The sequence below is a fragment of the Lichenostomus cassidix genome, chromosome 4, assembly GCF_008360975.1.
Source record: "Lichenostomus cassidix isolate B80296 chromosome 4, HeHo_3.0, whole genome shotgun sequence".
NCBI lineage: Eukaryota > Metazoa > Chordata > Aves > Passeriformes > Meliphagidae > Lichenostomus > Lichenostomus cassidix.
Window position 1 is genome coordinate 6613212 of NC_139484.1, and position 20942 is coordinate 6634153.

Here is a 20942-nt window from a genome sequence, read left to right on the forward strand (position 1 = left end):
ATGTTTTCTTAAACAGAGCTCCATCTGTCTGAATCTGCAAATCAACACATAAGAGACCATTTTTGCTCTCGTATTTTCGGACTTTCACATGTACAATTCTGAAAACAAAAAGCTAATTTGCTTGCACAGCCACATGCCACAGAGGAAAATTCTGGATAGCACTGAAAGCAGAGGAAGTTTTGTTCAGTGAACACGGGATTTCATACTTAACTTTTCACTGTTCTGACAGGTTTATCCATGAATGTCACAGATGAGTTTGGAAAGACTGATCAACACCTCTCTTGGGAGCTCAAACAAAAGCAGACCAGTAAGACTTCAAAAGAGGTTCTTGAGACCAAGTTGGTTGCAGAGAAATATAAGAGGTACTACTTCCTTATTCTTTTATCTAGCTTAATATAATGCTTTTGAGATTAATTTGCTTCTTACTTATGCTCCATGTATTTGTCAGCCAAATTTGCTCAGTTATTAACCATTCATTTGCTTTTCTGTAACGTATGACGTTAATTCATTTTAAAAGACAGCATGCAGGGATTCTTCCTTCCCTGTTCAAATAAGGCATAAAGCTTTATGCTAACCTCCACAAGTCACGCTGAACTTGTCAGGAATATCTATCACCTGAGTTAAAGAGGCATCTACACAATTTTCAAGACATTGTTCATTAGTTTACCTTCTTTTTTACTGATTTTTCAGCATGTACTGATATGGGATTTGTCACCCATACAGTTTACATTGCAGACTTAATTAGGTCAAATTAGGATTAGTAGCAGTTGTTCAGTTATTTTTGTTGATTTATCAGTTCTAATAACATCATATTGAGTGAAAAGTTTGCAAGAATGCCACGTAATCATAATGAAACAATCTTGCCTCAACACATGGTAGCCCATTGTATTTAAGGGCGGCCCAGAAAATCCATTTAATGTTATCATCATGTTACCAGAAACATCTTGAAAAGTAGATACTTACTTATTGAATTTATCAGTTGGAAAAATATAAACTATCATAATGTTCTTAGCTTGTGAATGTGAAAACAAAACATTGGTTTTGTCTCACTAAAACCAATATATACTACTGGGGTTGGACTAAAAACAAAATGTGACATAGTGCTTTTCAGTGACATTTAAGAGCTTATTGACTAAAAGAAAGCTTCATCTAAAAGAAACTGGGTACTTTGCCACATAGATCTCATTAACGTTCAATGGGCTTTTTGGAAAATTAGGTCACTAAGTTACCACCATAAGCAGTATTAATGTAATGCTTTCCAACATTTTCATAAATCTTAACCCCAATACTTGAATGCCTAAAGGCACATTCATAAATCATCAATTTCTAGGTTGATTTTTAATTCTGTAATTTCATTGCAACTCAGATTGAATTTAGCACTTCCAAAAACACAGCCTATTTTTACTTAGAACTCTGTATCTCAAAAGCAAGCTTAAAAATAGGCATCCCGAATAGACAACACTGGTTTCATTTACATAATTTAATAGTTTGTTGTCACCAAATATTGCAATATTTTTTCTTTGATTTTGCCAACATAGTAACTGTTGAACAAAATACTGGGAAGCAGAATGAGCACACTATTAGTATTTTGGATCCAAGGAGATTTTAGGCCAAAAAAGGACACAAATATGATTGAAATGAAAATTATTCATTTCTTTCCCCTCATTAAGGACTCTTCCTTTGCTTGCTCAGGTGAGTCAGTGCTGTCTGTAAGAATCTTTCTGGCACACAGAAATCTCACAAATGTATGATGAAAGCTACTTTCTGAAACTATTCTATGGAAACGAACAGAAAATCCCAAAATATCATTATCCAAACAATAATTACAAAACACCCACAAATACAAATAAAATTATTGTGAACACCCATAGAAAAGAAAACTTGTGTTTATACAGCAAAGACTGACAAAAATTCTGAGCAACTTATGACTGGGAAGAAAAGATCAAAGATCCTTGTAAGACACCACTTTTAGCAAAGCAGTCATTCATCCCAAGAAAATCTTGAATACATTAGACTGCTATGCTTGAAATGGAATCTATACCTCTTCTCTTTACTGTGTTTAAAATGAGGTTTAGACAATGACACTTTTGCCTGCTGGACAAATCATCTATGGATGTTCCTAAAATCACTGGCTCCCACAAAAATATGGACATTAACTAAAATATCTTAATTTGTGGCTATTATAACTCCATAACCCAGGTGTGTCCACTTCTGCTTTGTTTGGCTTTCTTCCAACCTAAAAATCTTCAGACTGTGAGAGAGACATGTGGTGCCTTCAAATGGAAACAGAGCTCTGCTCCAGCCACTGCAGCAGTTCAGTCTCATTATTTTAATCACTGCGCAGCATTTAGAGTTGGAAAGGACAAGGGATGCTTCCATTGGCTCCATCTGGCAAGCTGGCTGTCATCTTAATGGATGGGAATTCCAAGTCTTCTTAGGCCTCTGGCCATGTTTGAATTCCTCCCCCTCAGCACAATACTTAACAAGAACGTTAATTAAGTTCAAACTTAATATTTGAACGAACCATCAAGTTCTAATAGCTATTTACCCTATTAAAATGCTTAGAAAACATTTTTCAGACTTTCTATGGTTATTAGCTTTTTGTTTGATTTTTAGGGGGGTTTTCCCCCTTTTTTTTTCCCCTTCCTTCATTAGTTATCAGTTTCCATCATCAAGAGTGAATCTTGTTTTACAGTAGTGTCAGGAGTAAATTAAGTCATGGGCCTAACTAGTATGCTCTCAAAATGTATCAAAGGATCCAGCCCTAGGATGGAGATCTGCCCTGCAGAGTTCCAGCAAAAGTGGAGTTCAGTGGTGCTGCCCTCCCTTTTGGGAAACTTCACCATCCCCCAGAACTTGGTCTAACTCAGAACAGAATACGAGACATCTTTATCTGACTTTTATGTTTTTCTAGATTTAGAAAACTGAGGGGAGAGGAATTTGTGACTGAAATATTTTTGGCACCCAGACCAGGAAGTCTGGCACTTGTTGAACTGAAAATGTGTTATTCGTGTAAAGTCTAGTAATTTATGAATACTTCATATATGTGCATGTTTAATACTATGGGGAGAGTCACAGATTAGGAGAACACAGAAAGGTCTAGCCAAAATAAACACTAATTTACAAGACAGAAATCAGTGTTTTAAAAAGAATGAAAGAAAAAACCCCAAAGGGACAGGAACAGAGAAGACAAAAAAAGAGTAGGAGACACACTTGCCATGACCTATTTTCATAAAGCACACCCTTTGCAAGTGATGACTGAACACTAATTGGTTTTATAATATCTACACCTTGACTGTAGGTAGCTGATCCATGCTGTGAATGAGACTGAAATAGTAAATCAGATTCCAGTTTCCAGCTGCCAATAAATCAGATAACTTACAAATATTTCAGCCTTTTTGTTTTAGCATGTACACGACCATATACCATTTCTAGCTTCGGTAGATCATTTGCAAATGAATTTTAGGGTGATAATGGAGCTTCATAAAACAAACATTTGCACTAATTTAAATCACATTAAAGTATTTTTATTCATCCCATTTGCCATCGCTTTTGTTTTAAAAATTTTCTCTGTGCATTTGCATTCCTAAGATTAATAAAATTAATATTTTTTGGAAATTGCAGTGTCCCTGTAATTACCTTGGATACAAATTGCACACATTTCATTGCCTTCATTAAGCCTGTAGTCATATGTGGCTCAGAAAATTAGTAATTAAGTGGTTAATGGACAGTTTACTCTACTTTTCTAGTCTGCCTTTGAATTATTTTTTACCTACCCCACATAGCTTCTTGAAGCAGTTGTATTTTTTGAATACTGATATATCCCTTCTTCCCTGGCTGAAGGAATCGCCTACATGGAGTTTCAGAAAACTCAGAGCCTTATAAATCAGCACCAAATTGCACAGTAATTAGTTCATTTCATTGAAAAGCTTTCTTTCCAACAAAATGTTGCTGCCTATACTCATGAAATTTGTGAGTTTTGTGTGTGGTTATTAACAATTAATGAAGTACAAGAACACTTCTATTCCCAACAGGACTAACATAAAAGGGTATGTAGATTAAGTAAAGATTCAGTCTAGATTCCTAACAGGTAGCTCACAAGTTCTTAAGTTTACCAGTAGTTTTGAGAAAGGGATGTGGGAAGCCAGAAACAGACTAAAGAGCAAATTGTAGATTGTACTTTTGGTCTTTCCTTCAAACCAGGAATCCAAAAAAATTGCCTATTGCTCCAGTAGGTCATATGATATAACTTGATTTGGAGACACAGCAGGTTTCTCCTTCACACTCTGGTGACCAAATCCAGATTTTCCCTCCTCAGTTCAAAGATTCTTCTGAAGACAACTAAATAAAAATCTCTCCAAAGCATAGAAAGACTTTCTGCATGTTCTCTGACAATGATCAGATGCATAAAACATTCTAAATGGTTTCAAATATCCTGCAAAATCATATTCTTTGGATCTCTGGTTAGCTATCAGTTAAGGATGCCCTGCCTACAGTGCTGACAGAGCAATAAGGGATGCAAAGAGCCAAGCATTTTGAATGATGCAAGGCTTTGTTTTTGTTTTGACAGTCAAAAGCTATTGAAGCTTTAGAATTTCATCAAATGCAAATTGTCAGCTTTGGTACACAGAAGGTTAACACTGTACTTCTCAGCCCTGGAGTGATAGATGAAAATATACAGCCAGTGAGTTCAGGAAACCTATCTAAGCCCTGCATGTACATTTTTCACTTCACCAACTACTGTGGTGGTAGCCAGTAGATCTAATTTCCTCAAGTTTGTGCTCCTGACAGCAGTCACATCAAATTAAAGAATCTTCCAGACTTAGCTGGCACCTTCATCTAAGCCTTTATACCAAATAATATGCCTGTTGCCTCCATCATGCAATCCTTAATTATGTGAAAATCAGCAGACTGCTGCTTGTGCCAGCAAAAAAAAATGAGGAAAGAACAGTTTTCTTTCCAACCCACATGGCTGGACACCCTTCAGAGACATCTGATTTGATTGGCAGTAACAATATTCCACTGATGCTCTTTTTTGTATCTATAACTTCAGGCCTTTTTCCTAAAGAATTAGCTTATGCATGCACATATTAAAACCTGCACAATTTTTTTTTTTCCTGGTGACAGAGATGCTGCAAATTTTAGTTCTGGTTTTTAAACAGATGCTACTTGGTGGAGAAGTATGATGTGCCTCTAGGCTGACTATATTTTGCTGGGAAAAAAAAGATTAGGAGGATGGGTGAAGATTGTTTACTACAGAAGCATGCTGTGCACAAATCTCATGGGAGACTCACAGAATATCTTATCCTAGTCCCAAACCAAGATGTCCTAATTTCTTGGAATCAAATACAAACCCCAAAGGGGATCTAGGTCAACACAGCCAACTCAGTGATCCATCAATAACTTAACTGCATTCCATTGCCCCAGCAGAAATTCTAGAAGCAGCACAGATACCTCTGGAGGCTGGGACAGTTTCTATCAATTTCTGGACTTTGGGTCTTGTCATTACCTGACATCTTCACTGCCAAAACCATCCTTAGGAATCTTCTCATTTCTTTATCCTGATTATTTAGACTGGATGCTGGTACCCAACAAACTGCTCCCTGCTAAATTCTGGCAGAACACATCATAAAAGGGATTTTGTTTCTTGTGACATCCTCATTACCAATGTAAAATATTTTAAAATAGGCTTCTTTGGAATTCACATGCTGATATTTGCCATGCATTTCAGGAAACTTGGCCAGAGGGAATATGTGAGGACTCATCTGCCTTAGTTATAAAAGAACCAAAAAACCTCACTAACTTCACCAGTAACAAAGGATGATAAATAAGTATTTTTTTTAAAAATGGAAAAAAGAAAACTATGCATAGATGAATTGACTGGTCTACATCAAATATATAATAGATCCTCTGTTTGTTTTTTTTACCTGGTATCTCAGTGGGACAGGAATCTCATCATACATGTGCCCACAATGCACATTTACAAATGTTTGTGGCTAATGGCTCAGCACAACTTCTTTTTTCAATGATGTCCACTGGTGCACTGAGGAGAGCTGAAAAAGCAAACAAGAAAACTGCAATGGAAAGATAAAAATAAACAACTGTAAGGATTATCTGTTTCTCACAGTCTGATGACTTTTCAGGGGCAGAGAAGCAGACAGTGTTATTGGCAAGGAATTAATATTAAAATACAAAATAAAAGGTACTTTAGGTCAAGCCCCAGGTCTGTGAAGCACTGTGAGTGTGAAATATAAAAAGCATTCAATTGTTACTACTGTATTGAAGTCTACACTATGCTTTTCATTTTGTTTATCGCCTCATGCCACAAATATTCCCTAATTCCAAATCAGCCACATGCAGGAAAATGCATTTGTGCTGCAATCTAAATGGACCAATAAAAAACAACATTCAACCATTTGGAACTGAAATATTCACGAGATACTCAGGGAACAATGAAACTGAAGTGTTTCAGCTATCCTAAAGGAAGAGGAGTCAAGAACACACAGGAGTAACTAGAAAGTGTTCCACTGTGCCTTCAGACTTTGCCCTTTATTTTCCCTTCTGCCTTTCACTCCTCTGAGTTCAAATCAAGCAGCTTCATTCCCACTTAGTAGATACCACTTCTGGCTGCCTAGGTCGCTCACATCCATTGATTTAAATTTTAGCCTGTGTTAAATGACTAAGAAAGCAAAAGAGGACACTGCTCTGCCTACCTGAGTGAACTTCCTTTGCCACATTATAGTCATACAGCCAGATGGTGTATTTACGCGACTGTGTGCACTTTCACCTGAGTACAAATAAACATTGAGATGAATTTTAAAAGTTTCCTAAAATTGAATGATTACTCTCAGGGAAAAGTGCATATCCCTTTCTTGTTATAATTAAATTATATAATTTCACTGAGAACTTGCTCTAGCTCAAGCTTTTTGAGACATTTGTATTAGCTACTTCAGTGAAACATATGACCCAAATAAAAAAAAAGTTTCCTAATTAAAATTGCAAGCAGCAAAACTAAATTATCTTACACCATTATTTAGAAATCTGGGTCAGTGTTACTCCAGCCAGGAATTAAATGGGTCTAGAAATAAAGTACAATGGGAACAGCTATTTTAAACTACTGCAGCTCAGGACACCAGAATCTGGACAATAGATGATACCTTTATGTTCTAAGGTATCTTTTGCCATTTTCCTTAAAGAGAAAGTGCATTCTTCAAAGCACACGTGGAATAGCTAAACACCTGCTCTCCATTGAACAAGACCTACTTTTTCTACCTCATAATGTTAAATCAATTAAACCTTGATGAATGTTTGGCTCAGTGTCACATAAATTTGTCAAGGAGCTGCTGCTACATAAGTTAAGGTGGCTGGATGCCAACTCTCCTAAAACACTGCACTCAGTGCCTCCTGTGCACCCCTTTGGAAACACAGGTTTGTTTCCTCTCACTGCCAAAAATTGCTAACATGTAGAATGAAGGCCAGAAATACCCATCCTGTGTCTTTTGTTTGCTATCAAATATGGCTAAAAACACAACCAGAAATATGGTCAAAGTGCATATTTCAAGTTTCAATAACACACTTTGGGGTCTACGCTCTATTTGCTACTCCTTTTATTGGCCTGAAAACATAAAGAACACTAAGCAAACTGTGGTATTGATAAAGCTGTCACATTCTTTCAAAATAAGAATTCTTGATACATCTCAAATACTTTGATTAAAATTTCCATAGGTTTGAGTCATTCAGTTCAATTATCTGACTTAAGTCATCTCTACAAGCAATGTCTTTATACTCAGGCAAGGAATGGCTAATGCTGTGGTGAGCTTCCTTTCAAAAAAGTAATAACCTGACTTCTGATTGTTTAGCAATGCCAGCCAGGAAGGGTGTAATCATAAAAGTAGGTGATTCTAAATAATCTGCATGAGCCCCAGACCCACAGGGGAGACAAGTATGACAGAAATGCTGAAAAAGACAAAGTACAGTACACAACAAATTATGTGTTAAGAATTTAGTTGTCCCCTCTTGATAATACTGTGATAAGTAATCCTTCTTAACATGGACAAAGTATACACATCTTTCAATGTTCACCTTCCATCTTCTGATCACAACAAATCTGGAATATCATCTCCTACATTTAACTAACCACGGCTCCAGTAATATGTCCAAAAGTTCACTGATGTAGAAAAAGCATTTCTGTAATTATTAAGTCATTAAAAAGCAACTAAAACCAGCAAGCAATAAATACACAGGCAATTTGTGATGTTAAAAAAAAAAAACCACACCCAAACTAATTGACAAGGAGTCACTAGTATCCCTTTTGATGTATTTAATCAATACTGATTGTACAGTTTAAAGATAGCCATCATGGTCAATAGCTCCACCCTGTGCTCTATGGAAATGGGAAGCACAGTGTTTGTGTCCTTCAGTATTTATGTGTATTCTTCAGTAATTATGAATGTGTATTCTTCAGTATTTATGGCAAAGCCATCTGTGTCACCTCGATCATTTAGCACTGGGCAAGATCCAGTTACAGACAAATGCAAGCTGTAATTAGAATGACAAGTCAAGCTTACACTTGCACAATGGCAGGTATCTCTGAAGTGCCCAGATTTCTCAATTATTTCAGATTACTTTTCTCGAAATAACCAAGAATGTTCATCAGTGTCCACATTTAGATTTTAATTAGATATGCAGCAGGCAATTAGACATTTATTTCAAATGCTGTTAGGATTGTTTGCTGGCTGAGTCTTCTCAAAAGGCCAAAATAGCTGACAATGGCTAATGACCAAATATTTCATGTGCAGAAGGATATGCAGACATAATTACTGCTGCAATCTCATCAGAGCAGCCAAGTCTAATTAAGTGACAAGCTAGAGTTACAGAAGGGTTGAAACTTCCCCTCAAAGATGACGACTCAGCTGTGGTGACACACAGACAATAAAACAACCTCAAGAGCCAGAGGAACATGACTTTTATGTAGGTTTGTGAGTAATGTGATGGAAAATACTCTGTTCTCTCACATAATTCATAATATATTATTGAAATTTAAACAAAATTGCAATACTCAACCTGGAGCCAGGAAAGAAAATTTATTGTCATATTCCCACCTTCATTAACCCCTCCTTAAAGCTGTTAATAACTTTTTAAATTGTTCTTCCCTCCAAATCAAACAGAGGAGGCTCTCACAGCCCTTATCTCTTTGGCACTTGTAGTTATTTACATTTTCAATGACTAGTATATCCTATTAATGACTGTGTTAATTATTATTAAATTGATCCTTAAAATATGAATGTTCTGTATTCTGTTTGTAGGCACAAATAAACCCTGTGAAAAAAAGTAGTATGTTAGATACTCAGAAATAAAGATGGGAAGGAAATAATATTTTTGGCCCATCAACCTGATAGTTTTCAAACAGCTTTCCTCATTGTGTTGCTCTCAGACAGAGCTTTCAATTTCTCATAAAAGTCTTGACAGAGTAATAAGCCCAGTTTTTATCTAGCTTTAGTGTGCACTATGTAAACTCTGGTTCTTAGGAATATCAGATGTAAAGATGACACATTTTATATTCTGTTTATCATCCTGCACATATACACAGCCATTTTTCATAATTTCTTCTTTAATGCAATGGCTTTTCCTCATCTGAGAAACACCCCCAGAAATAAAAGGCAATCAGTGTGGCTTTATCACATCCCATTACTTCCAGAAGTGTCTGCCCATCTTAAGTTAGAACAAGGATTCTCCTTTTACTTCTTCCACAGAGCTCTGTCATTTTCATTATATTTGTGTTGAATAATACCGATCGCTTTTTAATTTAAAAATGTAATTGTGTTTCAAGTCAATTCCTGCTACACTACTTATCATGTAGAGCAACACAGCTATGCTAATGCTTGCTGTGGTAACAATGCAGAATTTGCTCAGATTTTACTATTAGGAGACACTAAACTCTTCATGTGTGGCATGCTAATCTTGTTCTAAATCTTCATCCATCTCTTTTGAATTTTCCTCCCTACATAAGCTGACACTCACATGCCACTGAATATTATTACATCCCCACAACTGTTCAGTATATATTTTATCTTGCTCAAGGAGTCCTCCTAATAATATGAATATGTACATGGAATATCTTGAACTGATTGGCAGCCAGTCACCTCTTCCTCAGTCAAGACAGCTATTTAGTATTTTAATATCTTCTATTAAAAATGCAAGGAAGAATGCAGAAGTTTAACATCGCCTTTAACCCAATCACAGTTCTGATTTTCCTTCCTATTCCAGCAGTGCTGTCTATGCCATGCTCTAATCAAATACCATTCTGTCAAGGGGATTAAATACCAGGCTTACTTAAAGGAAGTACAAATAAAGCTTTTGGTTTTTTCAGTCAGATTTTTTGGGGGGGTTGTTTGTTTGTTTTGGGAGTTTTGCATATTACATTAGTTTTGTGATCTTTTGCTTTGTCATGCCATCAGTTTGAATGGGAAGACATGACAGAATCACTGGAACAATGCAGCTCACTCTGACTGGCAATTGGAATGAAGGTATTGGAGATTTGCACCTTTCACGTAATAACTTTGCTGCCCTGGTAGAATATGCTTCACCTGCAAAAGCAGATAGGCTGTTAAACTAGACCATTTGTTAAACTATTCTATTTTTTAAAAAAATTCATGAAAATCACTCTGACTTTTTAGTCAAAACAGCTCATTCAAAGTACAGTCAGTGCTACACAGTATTGACAACAATCCTTCATCACAGAGTCTGGCTTGAAGAATCAATGTATGCATCCTACAATATCCTGATTATCTGGATAATATAAATTTATTATATTTCCAAAAAGGGAGTGTGATCTGATTTTTGAAAAAACTTCAGGAAAGGGTGTGAAATTCCTGAGCTAATGTGGGCTGTAAGGTACACTACTTCACACAAAAAGGCAGTTTAGTTACCACTGAAATTAAACAATATCCAATAAAAACCAAAGAAAACTCATCTCTAAGCCTAAGTGCTGTTTATATCGTGCATTGTGGCTTCTCTTTTTCTGTACATTTCATTTTACTGTTTCTGTCGTTTGATTAATTTTGGGATATCACTCACATGAGTAGACTAAATTGCAGGAGCTCTGGAGAGTATGAGAACACTACTAAGATATGAGTTTGAGTATGTTCTGATATTCACATGTGAGTATGAATATGCTATGACAAACATGAATATTTACAGAAAAATGCAAAACTGCAGCAAAGAATTTACTGTCTAAATGGTTTTCCAGGCCTTTGTCTCAATGTAGCTTTGTGCATTCAAGCAGGCCTACTATGCTGGCCATAGTAATACTGTGAAACAACACTGTGAAATAAAAATAAAGAGGAAAGAAGCTAAGATATTGGGATGACACTCATATTTCACAGGCATTGTCTTTGAGGATGAAAAATACGTTTTGAAAATTTTGCAATCATTTTAAAAACTCCAATGATTAAAAAAATAAATAAATAAAATATTCCAGATAATTATCTCTCTCAATTATCACAAAAATCAATCTATATATTTACTGTAATGTTTATAATAATAAAAATTTTCCTAACCACACAGGTAACGTATGAAATTAATTTGCAGTAGGGGCTTTTAAAAGACAAATATACTGCTTAAACTACACTGTAGTAAAAGTCTTGCTAGAGTGAAGTTCTAATACTGTCAAATCCTTGTAATTGTTCCTTATTTTTGGTGCTTGCTGTCACCAGCTGTTCCACAGATAGCTAAGAAAAACAAAATCCAAAATCATGGAGACTGTTCTTCCCATTATTGATGGTACTACCAAAAAAAGTGAATCTCCAGTTTTAAACTCATATTTTGGGAATTAAGTAACAAAATACAAAACTCAGATATAACTATGATGTTGGAAAGATCAAAAGTCATCTTTATACAAATGCTATTCTGAGTAATGCCAATCAGAATTGAGTTAAATATTTAACACACTACTACCCACCCAGAGTCAAAATTATTATCTGTAATACTTAGCAAGTAATGCAGGACTGTTAAGGATCAGAATTAACTAAACTGCAGCCAGAAGATGGCCCCTTCCAAACAATGTTAAAGCATGAAAGTCTACACTAAAAAATAGAAAAGATATACTGAATAGAAGAATTTTGTACCACATGGTCAGCAGATATTCACTGCATCTGTAAAAAGTAATAATGTTCAATATGCTGTGAGAATCAGACATCCTCAGAGAGACTGTATTCCTCCTAGGTGCCACACATATTTACCATCCACATTTTTTAAACACCTATGAGGCCCTTATTTAAAAATTCCATTAAATCTTTCTTTTTTTGAAACAATGTACTTTTTCACAAATTTAAGTGCTTATTATGGCTGTCAAATACTGTTAGTCAAATTTAGCTCATAAAGCAGCAGACAGGCCTGGGATGCTGGTTATACAAATTTGGATCACAAATTTAAAACCTGCCTTGTCCTTATTATCTATTTACAGCAACCAAATATCTCAATACAGAAAAGAGTAATACATTTGGGGGCTAGTGAGGCGATCAAGTGTCACAGTATGTACATAGTATTTATTTTATACAATTCAACAACTATTCAGGGTCTCTGAAAAAGTATTAAAACCTTGGCACTACTAATATGATCCATTAGATGACAAAGTTTCCATCTCTCTTCATAGTCAGCCTTACACCTCTACAGAAACTTCTCCAAGTCCAAATCAATAAACAAAACTTTACTTCAATAAACTTATTCTAAAGTGTTCTGTGATAGAGTTCAACTTAGAGTGCCTCTTTCAAAGAGAGCCTTGCTTGACTTTTCTCTCACCTGAATACAGAGGGAACGGCAATTATTCATGAGGGAAGGAACAGCAATGTCACTTGACTTTATTACAGAAAGAATTAAAGTAGATCAAAGCCTATGCTACTAATTAAAACCAGGTTTGCTAGATGGATTGAAAAAAATGTTATTTTTTCAAAATGATAGGGGTTTGCCAACTTTATGAAATTATGGCCAGATGCATAAAGTACATAAATCCAACACATCCTGATTCAAAAAGATGGAAAACACAACAGAAAAAGCTCAAGTCCCTGCTTGTCTGGTAATATCTGGTGACATACTAACTCAGTAAGAAATTTATACATCTGAGAGTTTTGCGATGAGAAAAATGAAGGGGGTTTACAGGGAATTATTGAAATTTGTGACATTTATATTGCTGTGAGGAAACTTAAATCAGTCTTGAAAGCACTTCAGTATTTGGTGAAAACCAGACCCTGAAATAGAGCAATACATTCTCTTCTGTCATTTGGTGCCTCTCCAATTACCAAGCTTCCATCCACTTCTCAGAGGAGTAAGAAATATGAAAGACAGTTTTGTGAATGACTGATTAACATGGAAAAGATCATTTCTCCAAGATTATATTGTATTCCTAACAAGACCTAAAGTGTGCACTAAATAATTATTATGATAATTAACTTTGGCAGACTTTATCTTATTGTTAAAAAGCAGTAATAAGGAAGCTTAAGAGGAAGAATAATTACACTTAACTGCTGTAATTAGTAAGTTAATTCTCAGGTAAAAAATATTACTAACAAGAATTATGAAAGCACTGCCATTTAAATTCTTACTGCAATGCTTTCATATAATCTAAATCAAGCATTGTTAGTATTTCTGAACCTTTACTTCAATAAAGTCAAAGAAAAAAATAGGTTTTTAACCTATTTTTAACCAATAAGAAAAATAGGAAGGAGACCATTTCATTACTGCATCAATGGACTCGAATGTCTGAAACTGAGTATCAAAATATGTATATATAATCCAAATGAGGAAAAAGAAGGGAGAAGGGAAGAGAGGTTAACTTTTGTGATATCAGTTTGTTCCTTTTCCACCAGGTGCCATTCCAAAATCTTTTTTCACTTTCATCAATTTTTGTACTTCACTGCAGGATCAAAAACCAAAAAAAACCCTAAATTTCACAGAGACATTTAATCCTCCATTCTGTTTGTAGAGAATTTCTACCAAAATTTGTGATTTCATGTAATTTAAAGTGGATTTCGTTAATTGCCTTAAGACCTATTTTTCTGATGACCTACACTGCTATTTCTGGTTGATCTTGAGAAAACCAAAAAATTAGAGATTTCAATCATGTTTTCTAATAAACTGTTCATTACAATAATACATATATATTGTATAAAACAACTCCTAGACTACTTTCATTTTGCTACCAATACTGCTAGATGACTCCTAGATGACAACACACAGGTCTCATGAGTTTTTTACACAGAAAGTCATATTGGTCATCATTTTCCCAAAGATAAACGCATAAATCCCATTAAAGGGTAGTGAGAAACAGAAAAGGCCTTGACACCATATGAGCACTGCTCAGCAACAGGTTGAATATTGGTGTGTTATCAGCATTGTTCTGGTCTCAAATTGAACAGAGGAAAGTAAGGACATGGGAAATACTTAGTCCTGACTTGACTGGTCCGAGGGCTGCCTTATGAACAATCTCCCGTTTAATTTGTTCAAAAGCTTGTTGCTCAGGACCCATCTTAAAATCATTTTTCTTCCAGGTCACTTGACAGAGAGAGTTTACAATCTGACTGTAGCCTGGAACATGCATCCTCCAAAAGCCCACAGTGCCTAGCAAAGCCTGTGTTTCCCTCTTGCAGGTTGTTAGGAACATAGCTGCTTTTTGTTGACTGCATCCATTGGAATTGGACGTTGTCCATTTTGCCGTTTTACTTCTAAAACCTGAATTTCCTGGGCAGGTCCCTTGACCTTACTTGCCAGAAAACCTGACCTTGAGGAGGAGGATTTGGATTATATTCTCAACATATACACCAGGAAATGAGTATTTCGTTCAGCTTCTACTTACAGAAGCAGACAAGGAGGTTCCATGCTAATGTCTCGGCAATCTTTTTGCCTTCAAAATTCTCATTGTTCAACCCTAAAAAAAAAATCTAGCTTGCGGATCTTGTGATCCTACCTGAATCTATCATCCATAAGCAGTGTTACTGATATGATAATTCCTTTTATTTAAACTTTTTTTTTACCTCATTAAACATGCTTAAAAATCAATAAATACTTTGAGAGATAAAATAAACCAACTGTTACGTGATAAATGAAGCAGGATCTTATAAATATGAGAAAAGTTTAAAAGCCATAAAGGGTTCTCTACAGGTGCTAATTTTACTACTTGAGTGAAATTAATAAGACTCTCCATAAAACAGCAGGAGATCCTTAGATTACATGAGTAATCAGCAAGAAAATTTATTGTGGATTCATGAAGCACTAAGTGTTTGTGTAATGTATGCAAAAGTGGTACTTTATTCTCTGCAGTGAACAATTCCGAGTCCTTATAATAGAAAAATATTTAATAGCTTGAAAACTCTTGAGGCATAGTTTTAAAAAGTTGTTCAACTGTGATTAATTCAACTCGTGACAAACTAGTAATGAAAGGTCTGCCTTATTTTAATATTCAGTAGGAGCCATTATTAAAAAACCAACTTAAAGGTAAAAAATAGACATAGAAACAACTGAAAATCCAACTTGATGTCTAGGAATTGAAGAGTTAGGAGAGTGAGATTTACAAATTGGGTAGTGCCTTAATCTGGAAAGCTAAACTAACTGTTCACCATGGCTGTTGTAGGGATAGTGTATTTATTTACATGACCACTTATCCCTGCAAACCTCAAGTTTTATGAACCATTTCAGTTGAAGAAGTTCCAGAAGTAGTTCCATAGAGGAAATTCTGACCCATTTGTGCTATCAAATTCTCAGCAAATTATGCTCTCCAAGGAAGTATATAGCCAAGCTTTATTAATTTTATCAAAAATCTTTTATTACAATGTTCCATGGAATTATGAGTTTGTGTTCAATACCTTACATGTAATATTTATTGATTGCTGCAATTAATTGCTTTTGGTTTGTTGCCTGGGGCTTAATTAAGTGGACTAAAAGTGTCAATACACTGCAGCTGTTGAGCTGACTGACAAATGAAACTAAATAATGCTTTACCATGACTAGTTATTAATGTTCTATCAATGAAACAAGCAAAGCGAATGCATGGGTCAGGGAAGCAGCAATAATAATAAAATACAGAGCCTTTAATGTCTAGATTAGCTGCTCAACACAGATTACCAGCAGCTAAAATGACTGTAATTTAAGGACCCCCATTCATTCACATTGTATCACATGTTATGTGACATGAGATTACTGATAACAATACAGTGTTTAAAGGCATCTCATGTCCTGAACAGAGGTGAGCAAACTCTGCCCAGCTTTGGAACGAAGTGAAAGGCACATGGCTGTGTGAGTACAGTGCTGAAACAAAGGAAACACACCCTGCAGACAAGGCCACAGCACTAGCTGGAGTGTGAAAATGTGTTCCCCATGGCTTTTGAACTGAACCTGTCCTATTCCACAGGCCTAGAGTTTGGGCAGTGGAAGCACATAGTGTGGGTACATCCACTGAGTTCAGGAAAGGGTCTTTGTATCAAGTAATTTGGGGACTGATCTACACTGTGACCTTTGTGACTGTTCACGCTGTAACATGTAACTGTTCACCCCAGAACTCTAACCCAGTAATCTAAATAGACTCATTTCTCCACTTTTCAAGTAGAAAATAAAATCTAAAAAAGTAGGAAAACATATATTTTTACACCTTTGGCATTTCTCAAGAATATTATGTTAAAGCTTAAGCAAAGAAAGATGCTCTGTTTATTGAGGCCAGTTGGTACATCTTCTTTGACAGCAACATACATTTGGAGAAGTGAGAAAGCCTGGTCCAGAACATGAATTAAAACCCAGTTTCCTTGCTTAAAACACAAGTTGCAAATTAACAGATGTTCTAATTCTAACTTGGCTTCCTATATCTGTTCTATGCAGGTTCTTCTAGTCATCATTTAAAAATCTGGACACATACCATTTCTAAGCTCTAATTGGTTAACTTATGCTAAACCACAGATGTTGACAAATTATTCATTATTAATTAAAAGGCTTAAAGTGAAAATAAATTTGCCAGTATTGCAGGTTATCCATGAAGTTGCTGCCAATCTTTTTTGGGCATCAGTGGGATACTGGACCACCTTTTCCCAGGCTTTCAAGGTTTTCCCTTTCCTTCATGCAAGGCAATTTTCCACTTACCAGCTTCCTTTCCAACTTCCATGCCCCTGCCCTTATCAAAAGGCAGCATTCAGCTACAAATGTTCCTAAGACACTTGATTTTGAAAAAGCTGATGGATTTGGCTCTCAAAGTATCACAGTTTCACAGAATATGCTGAGTTGGAAAGCACCCATTAGGATCACCGAGTCCAGCTCATGGCCCTGTACAAGACATCCCCAAGAGTCACATCATGTGCCCAAGAGTATTGCCAAAATGCTGCTTGAACTCTGTCAGGCTTGGTGCTGTGGCCAGTGCTCTGGGGAGCCTTTTCCAATGCCCAGCCACCCTCTGGGTGAGAAACCTTTTCCTGATATCCAACCTAAACCTCCCCTGACACAACTTCAGGCCATTCCCTTGGGTCCTGTCACTGATCACCCCAAAGCAGAGCTCGGTGCCTGCCCCTCCTCTTTTCCTTACAAGAAGTTTTAACTGCAATGAGGTCTCCCCTCAGTCTGTTCTTCTCCAGGCTGAACAGACCAAGTGACCTCAGCCAATCCTCTGCAGCTTTCTCTCAAGTCCCTCGCTCAGAACTTTACAAATCTTTTTCACCAAGGATTAGTGTTTTCATGACTCTTCACTCCAAATACCTTATCATGCTAAATATCTCCTTTTAAAATGGTTTCAGCCTTTATTTCCCTCCCTCTACACACCAACACACATGCATATATACATATGAGTATTTATATATATATAGGTTTACCAGGTCTTATCTGCTGCAGATCTCCTGTAATGCCTTCAGCTGTTTTCTCCCTGACTGGGGGCAAATCAGTCTCACTACTATTTCAGTTTACTGTTTAAGGACAAATAATAATCCTGTGTTCTGGGCAAATAAAAGCAGACCATATTCAATAAGAAAGCACAATGTCTGCATTATATAACACCTATAAGAATATGGGTTACACAGGAAGATAATATTTAATAATTTGTAAAATGTTTGTATTTTGGAGCGATATTTATGTTTTCCATATTCTCTGCAAATACAAATACAAGACATGAATCATGCCCTTTAACATATTTCTCTGAGTTTTCTGAGACTAGATGAGACGGAACATTTCATCAGAATCCTTGAAATCATACAAACAAACACGAGCATCTGCATTTTAAATATTAACTGCTAAAGCACCATGAAAACCTCAGCACTGGCAGATTTGCTCTGATTCCTCTGGTAAAGCATGGGCTCATATTCTTTACCTTAAAAGCATTCTACACCAGAGATCAATGTGAAATCTAGCTTTCATAGCTGACACACATATAGCAAAAAGCTTTACCATCATGAAATTTAATCCTGATAAAGAACACTGTAATTCCTATGCTACATTATTTATATATTATTTAAAGAGACAATTCAGCAGGCCCAAATTCAAATAATTATATCTGCCTTTCATCCTTGAATCCTAGTAATGTTAGTTCAGCATCTGCAGAACTGACTTTACATACAAACACACACAGAAACTTTTCATCCTGATGGGCTAGTTCCATCCTTTAGTGTCCTCTTGCCATGTGACTGATCCTGGTAATTTAACTTCTTTGGTCACTTCTTTATTTGGACATTTAGGAAAGAAAGAAGGAAACAAACAAATGGAAAATGACAGGCTGTTCCATAACAAATAATCCCATCCAATCCCAAAATCCAAAATATTTGTGTAAAAGGTGTGGCCAACTGTCTGCGTTTTTCTGCTTTGCACACTACTTTCAAGTTTTCAGCAATGTCTACATTGGGCAATGTAGAACTAATACAAGGATTCCTGTGTCTGAGGTCAGCCAGACTTTTCAATCTGGAAAAGGTATGCATACAGTGGTCTGCCCAAAGCACTCACTCTGAAAAAATGCCTGGGATGCTGGGAAAAAAAAAGAGACCTCCAAATAGTAATGTACAATGCCTCTGAGGAAGATAAAGACTTTAAAAGCAACAATAACCACAAAAGTATGCAGACAAAATCTGAATGGTCATATAAAGTAAGATCTGGAACAGAATTTATAGCTTGGCAGAGTTGCAACTTCAGTTTCTTCCTTTTCCTACCTCCTCTACATATAACAATATATTTATTCTACCATATATCCTTCCCGACACTTGTCTGAATGATGTGGTCAAATTAAAAACTGCACAAGCCCCAAAGAAAAGAAAACAGGCCTAAGGAGTGAGGATTTTATAAGCAGCCCAAGATTCCATTCTCCAAAATCCCCAAGGCCGCTTTGAAAATCTCAACCTAAATGTTTAGCCAAGTTATTATCTGCTTTTCTTTCAAGCTGCAAATCCCAGTTGTTCTCACAATTTCCTAATGCCTACCCTGCTTATCCATGAAACATAAGCTGTGGTTAGGATGAAACCTTTGCCCTGCATTTTCTCCATGGATACAAACTGTCTGTCAATATTCTCCAGCACTGCTACCATTCCCCTCACGCTGTATTTACCAACCCCTGCACTCCAGGATTTAGGATGCTTCAGAAACCACCTTTTTAAAGCATTTCCAGCAAAGTAAAAGGCATTGCTGGTCGATTCCAAGTTTTTAATATGACGCAAAAGGATGTGAGGTGGTTGCAAATACGAAGTGCTGTGGAAAGGAAGCAGGCATTCTAGATAAAAGTACTTAAGATTAATTTAACATGCACAGGATTTCCCAATTAAAACTTGCACATTAGCACTGCATTTTAAACAGTTAATCTCCTAACGAGACATCCCCAGCAATAAGAAGTGAATTGCAGGACCAAGTAAGGCCCTGAGGCCTGCATCTGGGAAAGGCTGTGCTTTGTAAATGTTGGATTTATGTTTGTCACAAATTCTGCAACCAAAGAGCTGCACTGCCACCTACTGCCAAGAGATCTTTTCCTGCCACAAACTGCCACTAAAAGTGAGAAATCCTCCCTGCTTTGCACAAAATGCTAACCAAAGAAAATTATGCAACTCAGTTCTTCATGCTTCTTTTTTTAAACTCTAGTAGCTGGAAAAGCAGATTGTTTATTTTTCTGTGCCTTTTCTTCATAATATGGTAAAAGCCAAAGAATGCTGTGCTGAACCATGTGGGAGAGCCTCTGCAAAAGTGTGGCTTTCCCTCTTATTGCCAGGTCTCTGCTGTCACACCTTTGAATCCTGGCTGACCTGCGGTCATCTCAGCTAATGATACCCCGAGTGACTCATCCAGAAGAGCTACATTGCTGTGGATTCTTCCCTCAGGGACCAAAGACATCACCTCTGTGATGTGCCTCATCTCCAAGAGTCTGGATGGGAAGGAAGAATCTCACAGCACTGCGTGGAGACACTGCCTTAATTGAAAACCAGGTTCTGCTGTGGTTTCCTTCTGGGGTCTTTTTTGACAGCTAAATTCGCAAAGTGATTAACATTTCGAGAAGAGCTACTGTCTTTCCTAGTAGATACAGTCACTAACAATTGCTCGTGAAATAAATTCTTAGAAGCAGCAGAAAACAAAGGGAATTAATATTTCAGAATGCAATGAAAGACGCTTAACAAATAGTGAAGTAGGGAAGAGACAACATCAGGATTAATGAATGTCAGCTGTGCTCTCCTGTAAATTCTAGCCAACTTGAACAATCATGGATCTAGGATTTGAAATACAGTAGCCTATAACTACGTGGTTTTTCTGCTCTTTGCCTTAATTGCACATGCAAATAACACTATAGGTATACAGGTGAGAGAATCCCCATCCTTGTGTTTATAGCTGTTTGGTAACATTAAAGCACAGATTGACTCGAGCTGCTGCTAGGAAAATCACAGCGTTACATATCATCTGCAAGCACCCTGGAGGGAAAATATCTTCAATTCCCTATGTCAGGTGTGTCTCAGACTGAA

The 20942-nt window shown here is 36.5% G+C and overlaps 1 long non-coding RNA gene across 1 annotated transcript in view; it reads right to left on the minus strand.

The window, feature by feature from the left end:
* Positions 1-210: 210 nt before the first annotated feature.
* LOC146437745 (uncharacterized) overlaps positions 211-20942 on the minus strand; it is a 37136-nt gene continuing 16404 nt past the window's right edge. The window contains exon 3 of the long non-coding RNA XR_014851972.1: positions 211-288. This is a non-coding gene — a long non-coding RNA (uncharacterized LOC146437745). The remainder of the gene's footprint in view (positions 289-20942) is intronic.